Source organism: Jaculus jaculus, chromosome 19 (genome assembly GCF_020740685.1).
Source record: "Jaculus jaculus isolate mJacJac1 chromosome 19, mJacJac1.mat.Y.cur, whole genome shotgun sequence".
Lineage (NCBI taxonomy): Eukaryota > Metazoa > Chordata > Mammalia > Rodentia > Dipodidae > Jaculus > Jaculus jaculus.
In genome coordinates, this window is record NC_059120.1 from 23,904,595 (window position 1) to 23,925,941 (window position 21,347).

General features: G+C 44.6%; 1 protein-coding gene across 2 annotated transcripts in view; it reads left to right on the forward strand.

Annotated features, from left to right (window-relative positions):
• The first annotated feature begins 2,146 nt into the window (after window positions 1-2,146).
• The window catches only part of Tlcd4 (TLC domain containing 4), an 86,775-nt gene continuing 67,574 nt past the window's right edge, over window positions 2,147-21,347 (forward strand). Inside the window, exon 1 of one of the 2 annotated variants that reach the window (XM_045138585.1) lies at window positions 2,147-2,311. The gene's annotated coding sequence lies outside the window, so the exon portion shown is untranslated. Of the gene's footprint in view, window positions 2,312-2,614; window positions 2,738-21,347 lie in introns of those variants that run through there. The other variant, XM_045138586.1, reaches the window with a different exon arrangement.

Sequence of the window (21,347 nt, forward strand, 5' to 3'; positions counted from 1 at the left end):
TTTAGTCATCTTTCCAGCCCCAATAAAATACTAAAAAAAAAAAAAAAGTTTTAACATTCAATTGTTGTTACTGAATTCTTTTCATATCTCAGTCTCTCTCCTTGCTAGGATCACTATGGATAATCTCAGCAAGAAACTTGTAGTTTGATGATGCATCCATTCCGTTCTACCGTGCAAGGCTGGTGGCACATGGAGTCTAGGGCATTTCTGTGGTTTTATTTGTCCTGAGTTATTGCCATCGGTGTTAGAGAACTATAGATGTTAAAGATAATTGTGATGCATTTTTATCAGAGAGCACAGCAACTGATGGTCACCATTGATAAGCATAGGAGAGTGCCTACACCTGGGGAGGCAGCCCTGACAGAGCCCTGGGATGACACTTTGAAATGGATCCTATCTGGACTGACCCCAAAGATGTCCACATAGCACTATCATCATACCCACAGAGGTATGGGACTGCCGCATGAGCACATGAAGCTGCTATGGGCAAAGCAAAGCAGTCATGACTGCCCACGCTGTGAAGTAACTCTGACGAAACAGGCGTGGTCACGGGGCTGCTGTCCTGGTTTGTGCTGGGAATCTTGAGAACATGAGGCGTGTCCTGCAGGATCGTCTTCCCTGCTTGTGTTTCTGTCCCAGTAGGCTGGCACAGGTTTTATCTTTCCAAGTCAGTTTCAGATTTTGCCAAGACCTGGTTGTCAGAAATAACCGAAGTATTGCTCTATTTTATAGATGAATAGATTGAGTTTCAGTAAGCTAAGGAGAGCAAACAGAATTTCAGGCTCTGGTTTCAATTCTATTTTCTTTTTTTAAAATTAAAAAAAAAACTTGTATTTGAGAGGAATGGACAGACAGAGAGAGAAAGAGGCAGAGAGAGAGAAAGAGAGAATGGGCATGCCAAGGCCCAGACACTGCAAATGAACTCCAGATGCATGTGCCACCTTGTGCATCTGGCTTACATGGGTCCTGGGGAATTGAGCCTAGAACCGGGGTCCTTAGGCTTTACAAGCAAGTGCTTAACCACTAAGCCATCTCTCCAGCCCTCAATTCTATTTTCTGTTGAATATGGATATGGATGTGGTGAGAGCCTGCGGGTCCATTTTCTGGCTTAAATCTACAGTGTGTCTGTGTACACATATATGTTAAGTCCAACAGGTTAGTTCGCTTGATATTATTTCTCAGAAATAACAGTTCTGTGTTACTAATAGTGGTGATTATAATTGATTCATTTGGAGCTCTTCCCTTCCTTCCTCCCTCCCTCCCTTCCTTCCGTTTTTCGAGGTAGGGCCTCACTCTAGCTCAGGCTGACCTGGAATTCACTATGTTGTCTCAGGGTGGCCTCGAACTCAGGGCACTCGTCCTTCCTCTGCCTCCCAGGATTAAAGGCGTGCGCCACCAGGGCAGGCTACTAGAGTTTACATTTCTTAAAATGAATAAATAAATAAATAAGGAAATGTATTAGCTTAACTGTAACAGCCTAAATATACCTCTTCCTTATTCCGAAGAATTCTATGTGGTTGATCCAGTGTATTGATGACAGGCAGGTCAGAAGGCAACTTTTTTTGGACTTGGTAACTTGGGCTCTCAACCAGCATCAAAAATGCAAATCCTGCCTTGCGCAGTGGCGCACGCCTTAATCACAGCACTCACTCGAAAGACAGTGGTAAGAGGATCGCTGTGAGTTCGAGCCCAGCCTGGACTCGACTGAGACCCTAACTGGGGCGGGGGGGTATTTCTTCCATATTCAGCAGTGGATTGATTGCCGGTGCACCCACTTTCTTCTGGGGATCATATCCAGGGCCTTGTGCATCCCATGCGAGCGTTGCACCTTTTTTAAAAGGCGGTTTGCAGGGATTTAGGAGAAGGCTCCTGTGGAGAACATGCCTCATCCACGCTCTCGCCTCCTACCCGGTTCAGAATGCACCTGCAGCCTCCCGCGAGCGCGGGCCGGGCCGGGGCGGGGCGGGGCGGGGCGGCGCGGGCCGGGGCGGGGCTCGACTTTGGCCGTGTCCGACGTGGCAGGAGGAATCAGCAGTTGCCCTTTCATCCCCATTCCGATAGCCAAACCATGCTGTTTCATTTACACAACACAACACAACACAACATCGGGATACTTAAGGCAGAATTGACAATCTGAAAAAAGATTTTTGGTATACGTGGCCAGGCCCGAGTGCTGACCGCCTGGTGGGGGTGACAAGGGCTCCCATACTTGTGCCCAACTTGTTGAGTGTTGTGACTCGCTGGGAAAGCCCGCGAACCCGTGGCGACGACGAGCGAACTCCGAGGATTCTCCCGCAGCCCTCCACCACAGGTGTCCGCGGGTTCGAGCCCTTTCCCCGGACTGAAGTTCCAGCTCCGCCGCGTGTGTGTGTGTGTGTGGGGAGGGGTAGGGGGTGGACCCCGACGGACGGCGTCCTGGCACCGCCCACTCCGGCCTGGGGTCGGAGCGGCGGGGAGCGAGCGGCGGAGTCCGAGCAGCCGCGGCCCCTTTAAGGAGCCGCTCTGCGGTAACCCGAGCCCGCAGTCCGGGCGGGCGGGCGCGGCGGCGGCTGGAAGCTCTGCCGGCGACTTGCTCCTCCGGAGCCCCGCGGCGGCTTCCCCGGTCCCCGCGCGCATCTCGCGGGCGGGTGGCTCCGGCCCGCGCCAAGCCCCACGGGCCCGGGAGGTGGGGGATCCGGATGTGCAGACGCCCGTGAAGCATCCCCGGCGTGAGAGTCGTCCCCGGGACCCGGCACAGGTGACGCGGTTCGGAAGGGGTCGGGGAGGAGGGCGGCCTCGCCTCGCCTCGCCCGGGCGCCCGGCCGCGCCCCGCCCCGCCGCCCAGCGCAGCCCGCGGGCACCGCACCGGCCTAGCGCGGCCCGCCGAGCTCGGGCGCCGCGGGCGGGGGTGGGCTGCGGGCGAGGCCGGGGTGGGGGCTCGGGCCGCGCTCCGGCAGGTGTGCGGCGGCGGCGCAGCATCCTTCCGGCCGCGGCGGGGCAGAGACCGCGTCCCCGCGGCCCGCGGTCCCCGCGCTGCGCTCCGCGCTGCCTCGCTGGCCGCACGACCCGGCTCCTCCAGCCCTGTGCTTGGCGGGCGCCTTGGGGGTCTGAACCCAGAGAGAGTTGGTAGGGTACCACCTCCGGGCATCAGGGGACGCCTTCTCGTGAGACACCCCCACGCTCATCAAGTGGTGACCCCCCCTCCCCCGTCACTTTCTAAAACAAGTAGCTTCTGTTTACCCTTGCAGCTCTCAAGTGGGTCCCATTTTTAGCCACCGAGGTCTGAAATCTGGTGGGAAAGGGACTGAAAGCAGAATCAGAGAGAAAGAAATTGGTTTCTACTTCCAGCTAGTCTACCGTTGTAACCCCTGCCAAGTCGATTAAATGATGTGCCTCGGTTTACCCAGCCATGAATGTGGTTTGCTAGTGTCAGCATTTTTCCAACCTCCTCAAGATGGTAGGACAGCCTGTATGAAGGTAGTTTGAGTTGTCTTAAGTTCACTTTAGGGTGCTGTGCTACCAGTATTAAAGAAAATATTGACAATTTTCATATATACATGATGTATTTTGTTCATAATACCCTCTTCTTTCCAACTATCTCCTGCTTCTATTTTATTTATTTATTTTTGCCCACCTCTGTTGTCCAGGACAACATGGTAATGGGCCCAATATTGGATATGTTTTAAATTGTACACATTTGAGCATTCATGGACATACTTACATGAAATTGTAAAATTTACCTCAAACAACAATCTTTATTTTCTTTATTTTTACTTATTTATTTGAGAGCAACAGACAGAGAGAGAAAGAGGCAGATAGGTAGAGTGTGAGACTGGGTGCCGCCAGGGCCTCCAGCCACTGCAAGTGAACTCCATACACATGAGCCCTCATGGGCATCTGGCTTACGTGGGACCTGGAGAATCGAACCTGGGTCCTTAGGCTTCACAGGCAAGTGCTTAACCACTAAGCCATCTCAGCCCTCAAAGAGCAATCTTTGATGAAGTTTAAATTACTTCAGATGCCAGCTTGGAGGGCAAGATGGAAGACTGTGTGGCTGGTGGGAGTTAGTGTGTAAAGTAACAACAACAAAAAAAATCCTTTCACATGGTCAGAAATAGAGTTGAGAAAAATGGATGTTGGATGGGAAGTTTTAAGATGAGATATGACGGTGTGCACACATAGTGGGGGTGGAGTGCTGCCTCCAACTCAAGAATCAATCCCAGGTCCCTTTTTAAGTATGCTGTATGTGAGGTTTAAAAATTTCCGTGCTTTTCTTTTCCCTAAAGTATATGGATGAAATAAAGCTAGAAAAGTGCCCTCCTGCCATGATCGAACATATGACAGACTAGCTAGAGGCCCCGTAGGTTTGGGTTCATTTGCTTCCCCTCTCCAGTGACATGCGATCACCCAGAGACTTTATTTTGAGAGTGCTTCTCTCCACCTCCCTTACTCCTGCTACTTCTTTTTACCACACCCTCCCTGCACGGTTTGACTCTTCACCATGTCATCTAGCATGGCTGTTATATGTCTGAGCCCAATGCCTTGAGCCTAGCTGCTTAGTCACTATTAGCTCTCTGTCTCTTCCTTCCATTGCAAGTCTTCTTCAAGCAGGTGGAAAGAATTATGGCTCCCAGCTACCAAAGCCCTGTTCTTCACTTGGAAGTGACCAAGGATGGTGGTGGTCAAGGCATTGAAACTTAACAGCACTCTTCAGTGAAGTCAGATGTTTACTGGGTTCTTCTGAATAGATCCTGGATTACAGATGCAAGAGAGTTGGCCTATTTTTCCTTTAGTTTCTGACATCTCCTGTGGAGAGAGCCATTTGATTATCCTGGAACTAGGCAATGCAGGATATTCCCTGTAAAGGAGTGGAAAGGAGGAAGTGTGAGCAGGAGAGGATGGCATCCAATACAGCAAGGAGCCCTGGATGTCTGACTGGAAGACAAGAAAGGGGCTGAGTTGCAAAGACTGGTTCAGACTAATTCTGGAGGACGCTTAAGGGTTGATGGGTTCCTCTGCTTCTTTTTGTTGAGGATGTTGTCCCTTAGCTCAAGAACAGCTGTCCTACCTATTTATTACCCTCCGCCCCTGGTGTTGCAAGGGAGACCTGGTATGTCTGTGATCTTCTCTCAACGCTGGCCCTGTAGTTATTAAAGGGCACGAAACAGTTTAATTCATAAGAAACTTTCAGGCCTCAGGGTCTCCTTCTACCTCCCCTTTTCCAAATTAATGTTCTGTATTACAGATTGAATATGAATTTGGGCTTCAGCATCTCTCGAAAGATTAAAAAGTGGCCCATTCACTTTGGCTAAGATGAGTCAGGTAAATGGTTTACACTGAGACTATAGAAAGCAGTCGTTTTTCTTTTGAGGACGGTAATGAATTAATTGTGTGGGCACTGGATGAGCAAGGGTGGCCTGGGGTTGGAGCTCTGTGGGCAGCTTGTTCTTGAGCAGGGAAGGGATCGCACCGAGCAGGTACAGGCTCCTTCTTAAGTATACTTTCTCTGCCGCCACTTCCATGGGGGGAAGCAGCTAGCAGCGCAGAGGTGGGGTGTTCACCTGCCCTCGACGCAAGTGGACTTGAACTGGACTGCAGGGATGGCTGTGTTTGCCTGACCTGGCCTCGGGCACTGGGTGTATCGAGCACATTGATTACATCAGGCAAGTGAGACCAATTTTATTTCTTTTTTTGTTGTTTATTTTAATTTATTTGAGAGTGACAGAGAGAGAGAGAGAAAGGGGCAGATATATATAGAGAGAGAATGGGCGCACCAGGGCCCCCATCCACCGCAAACGAACTCCAGACGCGTGCACCCCTTTGTGCATCTGGCTAACATGGGTCCTGGGGAATCGAGCCTCGAACCGGGGTCCTTAGGCTTCACAGGCAAGCGCTTAACCGCTAAGCCATCTCTCCAGCTCAAGTGAGACCAATTTTCTAAGGAAGCCAGAGGTACTTCAAGAATGACTTTGGCAGTATGTAACTTTTTTTCTTGTTGGGGATGAAAGGCAGCATGCTGTTTTGAGGGCTGCTGTTCCTGCTGTTGGATGTGCTGCAAGTAGATTGCAGAAATAGCGAAGGGTGTTTCTTTGTATGAAAGACATGTGGATTCAAGAAGAGGTGACCTGTGGATACAGAACAAGGACCTTGGAAATCAGTGGGAAAGGCCAAGGTTTTTAAAATTTTTTTTATATTTATTTATTTGAGAGAAAGACACACACAGAGAGAGAGAGAGAGAGAGAGAGAGAAAATGGGCACACCAGGGCCTCCAGCCACTGCAGACAAACTCCAGATGTAGGCGCCACCTTTTTCATCTCGCTTACGTGGGTTCTGGGGAATCAACCAAGGTCCTTTGGTTTGGCAGGCAAGTGCCTTAACCGCTAAGTCATCCCTGCAGCCCCAAGGCCAAGGTTTTTTAAAAAGAGCAGATAGCCAAGATAGATGCAAGTCTGTGCCAAGCTTGAGCCACACGGGGTCGTGCAGAGGTGGGGGGGTAGGGGAGAGGAACTACTGAACAATGAGACCCATGTCCTGGGCTTATCTAAAGCAGTGTTTCACACAGCCTCACAATGTCACAAAATACATTTTTCCTTTGAGGCGCAGCACCCAAGTAAGTGCCTGTGTGTCTGGGCAATGTTTCTGTTTCTATTTGGTATTCTTGTTTTTTTTTTTTTGTTGATTTTTATTTATTTATTTGTGAGCTACAGACAGAGAAAGAGGGAGACAGAGAGAGAGAGAGAGAGAGAGAGAGAGAGAGAGAGGGAGGGAGGGAGGGAGGGAGGGAGGGAGGGAGAGAGGGAGAGAGAGAGAGAGAGAGAGAATGGGCGCACCAGGGCCTCCAGCCACTGCAAACAAACTCCAGACTCTTGCACCTCCTTGTGCATCTGGCTAATGTGGGTCCTTGAACCGGGGACCTTAGGCTTCACAGGCAAGTGCTTAACCGCTAAGCCTTCTCTCCAGCCCATCTCTTTGGTATTTTTAATAACAACAACAATAACAATGTGTGAGTGGGTCATAGTCCAGTATTTGGAAACCATTTATCTAATGGGTAGAAAGCTAGGTGTCAATGGTACAGGCTGGCCCGGACGGGGTGGAGATGCTGGAGGAGGTGAGTTGAGGGCTATCTGCATATCTGTTGGGACAGAAAGAAGTACAGGAAGTCCTCTGGTATCTGAGGGGGATAAGACTCACTTAGACAGAAGGCAGCTGGGTGGACCAATATAAAGAGGGACTTCCCAGCAGTTTCTTTCACAGCCAAGCCAAGCAGTTGCTTTTGAAGGGCGAGGACAAGGCATGGACGGAAGTGCATTTAGATTTCAAAGCAGATTTCTTTAGAGCAGAATTTTCTCTGTAGGGGAAATGAAAACAAATGGACCTGGACAAAGTATTGATGGATCTAGGTCATGTCCACTTCCGGGGGTTGGCTGGGAAGTGCAGTCTCCAGTGGAGAATGGATGAGTAGGAGGCTGCCACCTCCCAGCTTTGAGAAGCTCAGAGCAGAAGCACATGGCATGTGTTGTCTCTAAACCTCACTGGCTGATTAAACTCCTGAGGAAGTTGGCTGCTTGCCTCACAGAATTGGAAGAGTATTCCCATTCCATTCTACAAACAAGTGAGGCCGTCCTGACTTCTTTAGAAGTCTTTGTCATGATCTACAAACTCCAGTTTCGGCCTTCACAAGTGTCCAGGAGCTAATCCCAGTGTTTGCCCTGGAATTCACCAAAGGGGGAGGGGTGTGGAGGCGTCTGCGGGCTTCTTATTTCCTTTCTCATAGCAATTAACAGCTGATTTTTAACACCTGACATTCCTAGATAAACCAAAGCCTTGAGCAAACATTCATAGGTATCAGAGCGCATCCTTGCTGGTTGCCTAGTTACTGCTTTCTCTCACCATTGACATTCACAGTTGGGTCCTTCCTTTGAACTGCACTTTTTCCTGGTCTGCTTTTCTTACGCTAGGTGATGTTTTTCAGGTGTGTGATTTTCTCCCTTTGGCATTTACCCAGTGCTCACAATTCTGTTTTCTCTAATGTTATTTCTGACATCTCTGACTTGAGCTGGCCATCCAGCCACTCCTGTCAGCCCAATTTTGAATCTCAAACCTGAGGAACAACTGTACATTGATGAGTTTCTATACTGGTTTTAATTTAACTTAAAATTTCGAGGGACAAAGAGAAACTATCTCGTTCAGGTGTATTTTAATTAGCTTTCTCCAAATAGGTGTTAAAAGTTCATTAAAAAGTATCTTTTAGGGCTGGAGAGATGGCTTAGTGGTTAAGGGCCTTCCCCTGCAGAGCCCAGTGACCTGAGTTCTATTCCCAGTACCCATGTAAAGCCAGATGCACAAAGTGGTACATGCATCTGAAATTTGTTTGCAGCATTGGAGGCCTTGGCTCACCCATTCTTTTTCTTATTCTCTCCCCCCTGCTTGCAAATAAATCAATAAAAATCTTTGAAGAAGAGAGACAGATAGAATAGACACACCAGGGTCTCCACCTGCTGCATAAGAACTCTAGATACATGCACCACTTTGTGCATCTGGCTTTATGTGGGTACTGGGAAATTGAACCTGAGTTGTTAGTTTTTGTAGATAAGTGCCTTAACCATTGACCAATCTCTCCAGCCTTAAAATTATTTTCTAAAATTTTTTTGAGGTAGGGTCAGCTGACCTGGAATAAACTATGTAGTCTCAAAGTGGCCTCAAACTCACAGCAGTCCTCCTACCTCTGCCTTCCAGGTGCTGGGATTAAATATTTTCTAAAATATTTTTGTTTATTTATTTGCAAGGAGAGAGAGAAGAGAGGCAGACAGAGAGAATGGGGTGCACCAGGACCTCCAGACACTGCATATGAACTCCAGATACATGCACCACTTTGTGCATCTGGCTTTATGTGGGTACTGGGTAATCAAACCTGGTTCCTTAGGTTTTATAGGCAGGCACCTTAACCACTAAGCCATTCCTCCAACCCCCTAAAATTATTCTTTAAAAAGGTGCCATTGTCATTTGGGGGGCCAAGATGAGCTCAGTGGTAAAAGCTTGCATAGCCATATTTAAGGTTCCTAGCACTGATACCCAGCACTACAAAAAAAAAAGCATATTTTAAAGGCACTGAAAATGTCTTCCTAGTTGATATGTATTTATTTTAGTGAGATGAGAGGGAGAAGGAATTTTAATTGATGAAAAATTTTGAATAAATTTAAAATCTCTCTTTATAGAGTGTTGCATTTTAGGGACATGATTCTTAAACCTAGTCTTGCTTGATTAACATGTTTGCTTTAATACATTTAAAAATATTGAGACATTTATGAATTTAATTAAGTGTTTTATAATGTGTTACATGCTATTTTAAGGATTTACAAAGACTACTGCTTTGCTCAGATAAAGATCCCTTGCCTTTTCATAGTTTTTGAAGGGCTGTGTGAGTGTTATCAAGCAGGTTTTTACATGTTTGTGGAAAATTGGCGGACTACAGGTAAAGGTCAGATGGTGGGAGATCCTCCCTCTCCTAGCACTGATCCCTGAAACAAACACTTGGGATACTCTCAACTCCTATCTTCCCATCTCAGAACCCAAACCTTAAGATTTTGTACTTTTAAATATATATATATTTGAGATACACACACAGGTGCATGTGTGGTGGGCACACCAGGGCCTTCTGCCACTTCAAACAAACTTCAGACATGTGCTTCTGTGTGCATCTGGCTATATGTGGGCGCTGGAGAACTGAACCTGGTCATGCAGTCTTTGTAAGCAAGTGCCTTTAACCACTGAGCCATTACCCCCGTCCCCTTGTGGGTTTTGAGGACTTGAGACAGCTTTATAGATCAGTATCATGAAAGTTTCTGTAGCCGAGCTCATGATTTATGCTTGTAAATCCCACCTACTTGGAAGGTTGAAGCAAGAGAATTGCAAGTTCAAGGCCAGCCTGGGTAATTTAGTGAGACACTGTCACAAAATGGAAATAAAAGGAAGATGAATATGGTGTATGTAATCAATCAGCCTGTGCTATGTAGTGAGTTGAGGCCAGCCTGGGCTATATGGACTTTGTATGGGATATAGTTTGGTAGTAGTATACTTGCCTAGCGTACGTCAAAGCTCTGGGTTCAATCTCCTGAATACAAAACCAGGAGGTATATATAATAATAACAGGTAACCAAAGCAGAATGGATGGAAGTGTGGCTGAGGCTCGTTTATGTACTTAGAAGTCCTGTTCTCTTCTTGTGGGAAGTTTTGCTGTAGAACCCTGCAGCAGCTCTGGAGAAGAAGCAAATGGCCCACGACCAGCTCCAGGACACCCAGCAGGGAGACCAAAGCACGTCAGAGAGTCCATCTAGTCTTTTTTTTTTTTTTTAATTTTGAGGAAGAGTTTGATTTCACTCTATCCCAGGCAGATCCTGGAATTCACTGGGTAGTCTCAAGGTGGCCTTGAATTCACAGTGATCCTCTTACCTCTGCCTCCATGTATTCTTGACTGCAGGAGGCAAGAAAAATTTCTCCATTGGGTTTTCATGAAGGAAACGCTGCATTTGGAAAGGATGCCATTCTCAACGACATTCCCAATACCGTACAGTAAAACCTCATCACTGGATTTTGTGATGCCATTTCATATCAGGTTCCTCAATGCTAGCCAGAGGTGTCGCATGGTGACATTGCTCAGTAAAAAGTCAGTAGGGTGAAGTGTAAGTTCATGAGTTTCATCCAGAAATAGTTTTAAGAGGACCGAGTGGACATATGACCAAAATAAACAGCAACGTGATACTGTCCCTGGGCAGTATTTTCACAACAGCACAGAATATCTGAATATGCCATGCAAGTATATTGTTTGGCACTAACTTGTAAAGTCTAGGGGAAGTTCACTTTTCATAAGCTCTTGTGTCGAGAGTCCGTGACCCACAGTCACCATTCTTGCCTTCAGAACAATTTTCTACACTTAAGCAGGCCTTGAACTTGTGATCCTCCTACCTCAGCTTTCCAAGCAGCTGGAATTATAGACCTGTAGTACTAGGTCAGGCTTCCAGAAGTCTTTCAGGGGCGAAGCTTAGGTCCTTTCCCAGTATTTCACTGTATTTAATGAGTTGAAATGTAAGAGTTGTAGTGAGTGTTAAAGTTGAGGCTCCCTGAAGAGCATGGCATTGTGAAACCACATCTGACTTGTGAAGTGGCTCAAACAAACGTCAGTGTTTAATTACCTGGCTGGATTAGGGTGGTAAGTGCCATGCTTGTGGGAAGTGGTGTAGTTGGAAGCAGTGTTAGGTGCAGGCAGTTTCCTAGGGAGAGCTCAGAAGAGAAGCTGCTTTCAAAGCACTTCGAGCAGAGTCTTAAGTGGATCTTAGGTAACAAGATCTTACAGAATTTATAAAGCCCTTGGTTATCATTATTATTTATTTCAATTTTTTTTCACTCCTTCCCAAATAGTCCTGCTTCTAAGGGGTGTGGGTAGGAAGTAGTGAATGTGAGAAAAATATGGTGATACACATGTATGAAAATCTCAAAATGAAACCCATTATTTTGTATGTGAATTAAAACAAGAATGAGTGAGTGTGTGTGTGTGTGTGTGTGTGTATTTTTTTTTCTAGATTCTACCAGGCATGTTGGCACACACCTTTAATTCCGGCACGGGGGAGGCTGTGAGTACGAGGGTCACTATGAGTTTGAGGCCAGCCTGGGACTTCAGAATGTGTTCCAGGTCAGCCTGGGCTAGAGTAAGACCCTACCTCTATTAAAAAACAAAAACAAAAAAACCCAGTAAAATAAAATTTAAAAATTCTGGATTTCGCCTGAGAGAAAACATGCAATATTTGGCTTTCTTTTATCTTACTGCCCTCTCTTGTTTCCTTTTCTTCTGTCCTCCTCCTCCACGTAGTCTCCCTTTCTTATTTCATGCCTTATATACATTTTTTTCTTAAATCTAGGTTCTTCACATGAGAGAAAACATACCATGTTTGTCATTCAGAGTGTGGCTTGTTTTGTTCTCATTCCATTCATTTTCCTGAAAATGACATAAATTTTTTCCTCATGGCTAAGTAAAACTCCATTGTGTATGCTGAGCACACTTTCTGTGTTTGTTTATCTGTTGCTGATCCTGCAGGCTGGTCCCACAACATGGGGATTGTGAATGGCGCTGCAGTAAACATGGCTGTGCAGGTTTCTCTGTGGCATGCTGACTTACATTCCTCTGGGTATATGCCCAGGAGTGGTATGGCTGGATCGCAGGTAGCTCTCATTTTGGACTTTTGAGACAACCTTCATACTGATTCCCATCATGGCTTCACTGGTTTACACTCCCCTAGCAGTGTATATGGGTTCCTCTCCCCATGCCGCCCACATCCTCATGAGTGCTTATTGTGGTTTTTTAATTAGTATTTTATTTTTATTTATTTGAGAGAGAAAGAGGCAGGTAGAGAAATAGAGAGAGAGAGGGAAAATGAGTGCACCAGGGCCTCCAGCCACTGCAGATGTACTTAGGTATATGTGCATCTGGCTAATATGGGTACTGGGGAATTGAACCTGTGTCCTTAGGCTTCACAGGCAAGTGCTTCAACCACTAAGCCATGTTTCCAGCCCCTGTTGTGGTTTTTTTGATGGCAGACACCATGACTAGGGTGAGATGAAGTGCACTGTGGCTTTGATTTGTATTTTTCCTTCATGGCAAAAGATGTTGATCTTTTTATTCCCTCCCCTTGCCATAGACTTACTGGTCATTTTCAGTTGTGACAACTATCTGTTTGATTCATTTGCTCATTTTCTTATTGGAATTTTTTTCTTGTCCCCCCCCCCAAGGTAGGGTTTAAATATACTTATTTAGTTGAGACATGCACACACACACACACACACACAGAGAGGGAGAGAGAGAGAGAGAGAGAGAGAGAGAGGGAGAAAATGAATGGATGAATGGCCACCCCAGGGCCTCCTGCCACTATGAGCCACCTTGTGTATCTGACTTTGTGTAAGTACTGGGAATTGAATGCCAGGCCAGCAGACTGTGCAAGCAAGTACCTTTAACTGTTGAGCCATCTTCCCAGCCCTCTGATTGGAATTTTTATTTTAAATTTTATTTATTTGCAAGCAGAGAGAGACAGAGAGAATGGGCACTGCAAGGCCTCCAGCTGCTGCAAACAGACTCCAGACATATGCATCACTTTGTGCATCTTGCTTTATGTGGGTACCGGTGAATCAAACCTGGGTCCTTTGGCTTTGCAAGCAAGTGCCTTAACCACTAAGCATCTCTCCAGCCCTGGAATTTTTTTTCCCCCTGAGGCACGGTTTTGCTCTAACATAGGCTGACCTGGAATTCTCTATTTAGTCTCAGGCTGGCCTCAAATTCACAGTGATCCTCCTCCCTCTGCCTCCTGAGTGCTGGGACTAAAGGTGTGCGCCACCACATCCAGCCCTGATTAGAGTATTTTGGTGTTCATATCTCCTGTCAGATGTATCTCGGCTGGCAAAGATATTCTCCCGTCCTTAGGCTTCACTCCGTTGGGTCCTTTGTTGTGAGACATTCTCTCCTTTTAGCCACCAAATTCTCCTATCACATCACAGATGGAGACAAGTTGCCGGGCCAGGAAGGGAAAAGGAGAGGGAACCAATCAGAATGCTTCAAGCACAGGATGTCATAGTCTGTGATTGGGTGCCAGCAGAGAAATGTCCTAGACAGGGAAAGACTGCTTGTATCAAGAGCTACAGTTTTGTGACAGGATCTCATGTAGCCCACTTTGACCTCAAACTGGCTGTGTGGCCAAGGATGACCTTGCTCTCCTGATCCCCTGGCCTCCACCTGCCAGTGTTTTCTTATTTCTTGTGACTCTGGGGCCTGCCTAGCTGGTTAACTCTGCAGCAGGTGAGTCCATTGAGTTGCACATCAGCTGGCCTGGCAGGTCCCAGAGGGCTGGCTAGTGCGGCTGTCTCCCGTCCTCCTCATGGTCCCTCATCCACAGGTGTTCTTGAATAATCATTCCTGGACAACATTCCAGGAGAATACAAGGCAGACACAGAGAGGTCTTGGGAGCCCTATTTTAGTTGTGGACCCACCCTCATGTTCTTCCTTCTAGTGTATTCTGTTTGTCAACAAGAGTCAAAGCCAGCCCAGTTGGGTGGAGGTAGAGAGAGGGCTCCACCTCTGGCTGGGAGCGGCAGTGTCGCATTTCAGACTGAAGTCCATTCAGTGATTCACTCCACGTGGCTATGTGTACCAAGCACTGTGCCAGGTGCATTTAAGGTATCATGTTAATTAAACCATACAACCACCGGATAATATAGGTAAGCATTCTTTTTTTTTAGAAAATATTTTACTTATTTGAAGAAAGAGGGAAAAAAGAGGCAGATAGATAGAAAGCTAGCTAGCTAGCTAGATAGAGTATAGGCACGCAAGGGCCTCTAGTTACTACAGATGAACTTAGACACATGTGCCACCTTGTGCATCTGGCTTTAATGTGAGTACTGGGGAATTGAACCTGGGTCCTTAGGCTTTATAAGCAAGCACCTTAACTGCTAAGCCACCTCTCACTCTTCTATCATATTCTTACCTAAGGCCACTGCTAAGAATTGGACCTAGTGTTTGATTCTAGTTCTCTATCTTCAGAACCGAACATGTGCAGAAATTGGCTAAATTGTTCTTTGCCACTCCAACTCATTTAATACACTCTCCTGTTTGCTGTGGGCGAGTGTGGAGAGGAGGACAGGAGACCAAAGGCAGGCAGCAAGGCCCGCTTCAGCCCCTGTCCTGCACCCCGGCTGTTGAGTTGCAGGTGAGAACCTTCCTGTCTCCTGAGGTTCTTTCTTCCTGGGGCATTTTGGCAGAAACCCCAGTGCTTCCTCTTCTTTTTAAAAAAAATAAAAAAGAGCAAAATACATTTGGGAAAAATTGTGCTTTGTCCAGTTTTTCCTTGATTTCACAGTGTTGGCAGAAAGCCAAAGGATGTTCCATGCCAAGCAGCTCCTGCTGCCATCTCTCCAGGAAGGGAAGAGCACTGGTACGGAAATAAGTATGTCAGAAGCTGGGTAGAAAAAATTGGCAGGAAAGTGTCCCTCAGTGATGTGGTACCACCTGGTCCCCCCTTTGAGCACAGACCCCTGAAAATGTTAATTTCCTTAAAGATGGGCTCTTAAGCAGTGTCAGCTTCAAAACCCTTACTTTTTATCTGTGCCAGCTACTGTATAAATGTGACCTTCCAATTACTGAGGTCTCCTGGCTTAAGACATTCTGGTTGATCCAAAATTCAAGCGGCAGTAATTGGAACTCAGGGGTTTCAAAAACAAAGGCTTCTTTATAAAACTTTTAAGCGGGGTGAGATGTGAGAAAGCGACATCTATCCCACAAGTCACATGTACCCTCCGTACTCAGAGCCTCTGGGCTCAGAAAACAGACCCCGGAAGTTCCTAAGGGTAGAATTCATCAATGGCTGGGAACGGAGAAGGCAACGGGTGGCAGGGAGAGCTGGGACGTGCCCTTGGCCTGTGCGGACAGACACGCTGCTGTTCTTTCTCCCATTTTCTTAAACAAACAAACAAACTTTATTTAAGAGGAGAGACAGAGAGCACTAAAATGTATGGGGGTGCTGGGGCTTCCTGATACTACAAGCAAAATCCAGACACATGTGCCACTTTTTGCATCTGGCTTTACATGGGTGTGGGGAAATTGAATATGGGCTGTCAGATTTTGCAGGCAAGTCCCTTTAACTGCTGAACCATCTCCCAGCCCTCTTTCCTTCTCTTTTAGTATTTTAAGTTCTGTATTTATATTTTATTTATTTATTTGAGACAGAGAGAGAAAGAGAGAGAGAGGGAGGGAGAGAGAGGGCATGCCAGGGCCTCTAGTCACTGCAAACCAACTCCAGATGCATGCGCCACCTTGTGCATCTGTCTTACATAGATACTGGGGAATTGAACCTTGGACCTTAGGTTTATCAGGCAAATGTCTTAACCAGTAAGCCATCTCTACAGCCCCTAAGTTTTATTTCTCTAAACCTTAAAAAAAAAAAAACAACCTAGAGCATAGTTCAGGAGGCTGAGTCAAGAGGATGAAAGTTCAAGGCTATTTTGGATATCTTAGTGAATTACTAGCTTAAATCAAAAGTAAAAAGAGGGCTAGAGAAATACATATATACAGATCTTACCTAGTGCCCAACATTCAATGGTTAGCACTGGATTAAGAAAAAGCAGAAAAAGATTCCAGTTAAGATGGCAGCATAGGTACCACACCAAAGCAGCCTGGTGGGGGAGAAGACTGAAATGGCAGTGGAGAAGTAGAAGAGATCCAGAGCATCCAGAGCCTGCACAGGCGGGCAAAAGCGGCCCCGGCAGGTCCCCGACTGCAGCAGCGGCGGTGCACCAGAAAGCCGCCAGGCTCGGCTCGAGCCGCAGGAAAAGCCAGGTGCGGGGAGCTTCCACTCACACTGGAGCTCTCTGCAACTCAGGAAACGTGAAGGGAGAGCAGCAGTGAGCAACGGAGGAGCAGACCATGAGGTAGAAGAACACGTGGAACAGCGAGAGGACTAGAGCAGCTGTGGCTCCCTCCCCTCCCCCACAGCCTGTGCCAAGCTCCAGCGAACAGAGCAGTGGTCCTGGGACTGGCCATGCCAACTTGAGCCGACAGCAGGACCCAAGCAGGAGCAGAGTCCGGTATCAACATCAGCGGCTCCGGCACTGGCAACAGTGGCCCCAGCAGCGGCAGGTCCAGTAGCCGCAGCAGAGGCAGATCCAGCAGCATCAGCTTCAGAGGCAGCAGCAGCAGATCCAACAGCAGCAGTTTTAGCGGCAGCAGCAGCTGCAGCAGCAGTGGTGGATCCAGCAGCAGCAGCTTCAGCAGCAGTGGTGACAGACCCAGCAGCGGTAGCTTCAGCAGCAGGAGTAGCAGTTCCAGCAGCAGGGGTGCCGTTCTGCAGGGCCACAGTTTCCAGGCTCGGTCTTAAGAGTCTTAAGAGCCACACCTAACACCTTAAGCTCCTACCCTGAAGATATATAACATCAAATCAATTGCTACAGCTAAGAATACCCAGCAAGCTAGAAAATCCAAGCATTAACTTAATCCAAGATGCAAAAATATATACATTATAACACAAAAAACACTAAAAAGCAAGATGATATAAATCCACATAAAAGTACTATAATGCATCAGAAATGACCTCCAGTGATAATGAGTTAGAGGAAATGCCTGAGAAAGATTTCAAAAGAATGACTGTAAATATGTTCAAAGAAGTCAAAGAACAAATCAAAGGAATCAAAGAAGAAATCAAAGAGGAAATCACTGGAATCAAAGAGGAAATCAACGAAGACGCAGGACACCAATTTAATGAAATAAAGAAGGCAATACAAGACATAAATAAGGAAAGAGAAATAATAAAGAAAAAGCAGTGCAAATTACTAGCAATAAAGAACATAGTTAATGAAATAAAAAATTGTAGAAAATCTCACCAGTAGAATGGATGAAGGAGAGGACAGAATATCTAAGCCACAAGACCAGGTGGCAGATCTAGTATAGGCCAACAAAGAGAAAGACAAACTTATAGAAAAGTATGAGTGGGCATTTCAAGATACATGGGACACTATGAAAAGATCAAATATAAGAATTCAGGGCATAGTAGAAGGAGAAGAATTCCACTCCAAAGGTGTAGTAGGCATCTTCGACAAAATCATAGAAGAAAATTTACCCCAAATTGGGAAAGAAGTGCCAATGCAGATACAGGAAGCCTTTAAACCCCAGCCAGACAAAACCTGGAAAGAACCTCTCCTTGCCATATCATAATCAAACTACAAAACACACAAACCAAAGAAAAAATATTGAAAGCAGTTAGAAAAATCAAGTTACCTACGAAAGCAAGCCCATAAGGATCACAGCAGATTATTCAACACAAACTTTAAAAGCCAGAAGGGCTTGGAGAGATATATGCCAAGTTCTGAAAGATAACAACTGTCAACAAAGGTTACTTTATCCTGCAAAGCTATCCATTCAAATAGATGGAGAAATAAGGACATTCCATGACAAAAGTAGGTTAAAGAAGTATTTGAAGACAAAACCAGCTCTACAGAAAATACTTGATAGAATCCTTCATGCTGAAGAAAAGGAGAAGTGCACATATAGGGAATCTGGAAAAAACAAGCAATACTCAAATACTAGTTAACACAAGAGAGCAAAGGTAGAACCAGAACCACACACAAAAAAAATGGCAAACATAAATACACACCTTTCAATAATATCTCTTAATATCAATGGCCTCAATGCCCCAACGAAAAGACAGATTTGCAGACTGGGTTAAAAAGCAGGATCCTACAATTTGTTGTCTCCAAGAAACTCACCTTTCTACAATGGATAGACTTTATCTTAGGGTGAAAGGTTGGAAAATGGTGTTTCAGGCAAATGGACCAAGAAAACAAGCAGGGGTTGCTATCCTAATATCTGACAAGGTAGACTTCAGTCCAACGTTAGTCAAGAAAGATAAGGAAGGTAACTTTATATTGATTAAGGGCACACTCCAACAGGAGGACATTACAACTCTAAACATATATGCACCAAACATGGGGGCTCCCAAATTCATCAAACAAACACTATTAGAACTAAGGTCTCAGATAACACCAAACACAGTTGTGATGGGTGACTTTAACACCCCACTCTCAACAATTGACAGGTCATCTGGGATAAAATAAACAGAGAGGTATCTGGACTAAATGAGGTCATAGAAGGAATGGACCTAACAGATATATACAGGACATTTCATCCAAATGCTACAGAATATACATTCTTTCCAGCAGCACATGGAACATCCTCTAAAATAGACCATATATTAGGGCACAAAGCAAATCTTAACAAATTCAGGAAAATTGAAATAATTCCTTGCATTCTATCTAGCCACAATGGAATTGAACTACAAATCAGTAGCAAGAAAAGCTATAGAGCATACACAAAATCATGGAAACTAAACAATGCACTACTAAATGATGAATGGGTCAATGAAGAAATTAAGAAGAAAATAAAATTTATAGAGTCAAACAATAATGAGAACACAACATATCAAAATCTCTGGGACACATTGAAGGCAGTTCTAAGAGGTAAATTTATAGCCTTAAGTGCTTATATTAAGAAATTAGAAAGGTTGCAAGTAAACGACCTAATGCTTCACCTTAAAGCTTTGGACAAAGAAGAACAAGGCAAACCAAAAATCAGTAGACGGGAAAAAATAATAAAAATTAGCACAGGAATTAATGAAATAGAAACAAAAAAAAAACAATCCAAAGAATTAATGAAACAAAGAGTTGGTTCTTTGAAAGGATAAACAAGATTGATAAACCCTTAGCAAATCTGACCAAAAGAGAGATGAGACACAAATTAATAAAATCAGAGATGAAAAAGGTAACATCACAACAGATTCCAGAGAAATTCAAAAAATCGTAGGGACATACTATGAAAGCATATACTCCATAAAGTATGAAAATGTGAAAGACATGGATGATTTCCTTGATTTATATGACCTACCTAAATAAAATCAAGATGAGATTAATCAGTTAAATAGATCTATAACAAGCATGGAGATCTGAACAGTTATCAATAATCTCCCAACTAAAAAAAGCCCAGGCCCAGATGGATTCACTGCTGAATTTTACCAGACCTTCAAGGAATAGCTAACACCATTGCTTCTTAAGCTTTTCCAGGAAATAGAAAAAGAAGGAATTCTACCTAACTCCTTCTATGAGGCCAGCATCACCCTGATACCAAAACCAGGCAAAGATAGAACAAAAAAAGAAAATTACAGACCAATCACCCTCATGAACATAGAGGCAAAAATTCTCAACAAAATATTGGCAAACAGAATACAAGAATATATCAAAAAGATCATCCACCCTGACCAAGTAGGCTTTATCCCAGAGATGCAGGGATGGTTCAATATACGCAAAACTATAAATGTAATACATCATATAAATGGGTTGAAGGACAAAAATAACATGATCATCTCATTAGATGCAGAGGAAGCATTTGACAAAATCCAACATCCCTTCGTGATAAAAGTCCTACAGAGACTGGGAATAGAAGGAACATATCTCAATATAATAAAAGCTATTTATGACAAGCCTACAGCAACGTATTACTAAATGGGGAAAAACTGGAAGCTTTTCCACAAAAATCAGGAGCAAGACAAGGGTGTCCACTGTCCCCACTTTTATTTAATATATTTTTGGAAGTCTTAGCCATAGCAATAAGGCAAGAGACACACATTAATGGGATACAAATTGGAAAGGAAGAGATCAAGTTATCATTATTTGCAGATGACATGATTCTATATATAAAGGACCCTAAGGACTCTACTAGCAAACTGTTTGAGCTGATAAAAACCTACAGCCATGTAGCCGGATACAAAATAGATACACAGAAATCAGTAGCCTTCATATATGCTAACAACAAACACACAGAGGATAAAATCAGAGAATCAGTCCCATTCACAATTGCATCAAAAAAAAAAAAAATAAAGTACCTTGGAATAAACTTAACCAAGGAAGTAAAGAATCTCTACAATGAGAACTTTAAAACACTCAAGCAAGAAATTGCAGAAGACACTAGAAAGTGGAGAAACATCCCTCGTTCCTGGATTGGAAGAATCAATATTGTAAAAATGGCATTCTTACCAAAAGAAATCTACACATTTAATGCAATCCCTATCAAAATTCCTAAGGCATTCTTCATGGAAATAGAAAAAACAATCTAAAAATTCATTTGGAATCACAAAAAAACTCAAATATCTAAAATAATACTGAGCAACAAAAATAAGGCTGGTGGTATCACCATACCAGATTTTAACCTATACTACAGAGCCATAGTAAAAAAACAGCATGGTACTGGCACAAAAACAGACATGTAGATCAGTGGAACAGAAGACCCAGATGTAAGTCCAAGTAGCTATAGCCACCTGATATTCGATAAAAATGCCAGAAATATTCATTGGAGAAAAGACAGCCTCTTCAGCAAATGGTGTTGGGAAAACTGGATATATATCTGTAGAAGGATGGAAATAGATTCTTTTTTCTCTCTATGCACAAGAATTAAGTCCAAATGGATTAAAGACCTTAACATCAGACCTGAATCTCTGAAACTGCTAGAGGAAAACTTAGGAGAAACCCTTCAACATATTGGTCTTGGTAAAGACTTTCTGAATACAACCCCAATTGTTCAGGCAATAAAACCACAGATTAATCACTGGGACTTCATGAAATTACAAAGATTTTGCACTGCAAAGGACACAGTGAAAAAAGCAAAGAGGCAACCTACAGAATGGGAAAAATTCTTTGCCAGCTATATATCTGGTAGAGGATTAATATCTAGGATATACAAAGAACTCAAAAAGTTAAATAATAAGGAATCAAACAAGCCATTCAAAAAAAAGCGC